Here is a 588-nt window from a genome sequence, read left to right on the forward strand (position 1 = left end):
ACTGAGAATAAACAGGGAGACGATGGACAGAACGAAGAAGACGGGGAAAGCGGAGGAGACATAGAAAACGGGGAAGGAAACAGCAGCAAAGCCAAGAAGAAAACGAGCGACGACGTGGAACACCCAAGGAAAGGCGGAAGGGGGGTCAGGAGGGGGAGCAAAGCGAACGCCAAAAGCGACAGCGAACAGGACGACAAACTGCTCAGAGGACAGAGAGACGAAACGGAACAAGCTAAGGAGAGGAATGACAGCCTCCACGACGACAGCGGAGTCGAGCTGAGCAACGGGGCGGAGCGGCAGCTGCTCCGTGGTGGGGACGAGGACTACATCACCGTCGAAGTGAACGACAAAGCGGTCGTCGATCTGGACGACGCCAACCTCGGGCGCCAAATCACCGTCGGGTCCGAGGCCGGCCACAGCGACTACGGCACCGACAGCCAGAACGGCGGGAGCATCAAGGACGGCGAGGAGGACGCGAAGGAGGGTAACAGGACGCGGGCTGGCGCGAAGGAGGACGCGAGGACGCGAGCCGAAGCGAAGGACGACCTCAAGAAGCGGAGGGCGAGTCTCCGGGCCGCCAAGGAGCAA

Source organism: Penaeus monodon, chromosome 32 (assembly GCF_015228065.2).
Source record: "Penaeus monodon isolate SGIC_2016 chromosome 32, NSTDA_Pmon_1, whole genome shotgun sequence".
In the NCBI taxonomy this organism is placed as follows: domain Eukaryota; kingdom Metazoa; phylum Arthropoda; class Malacostraca; order Decapoda; family Penaeidae; genus Penaeus; species Penaeus monodon.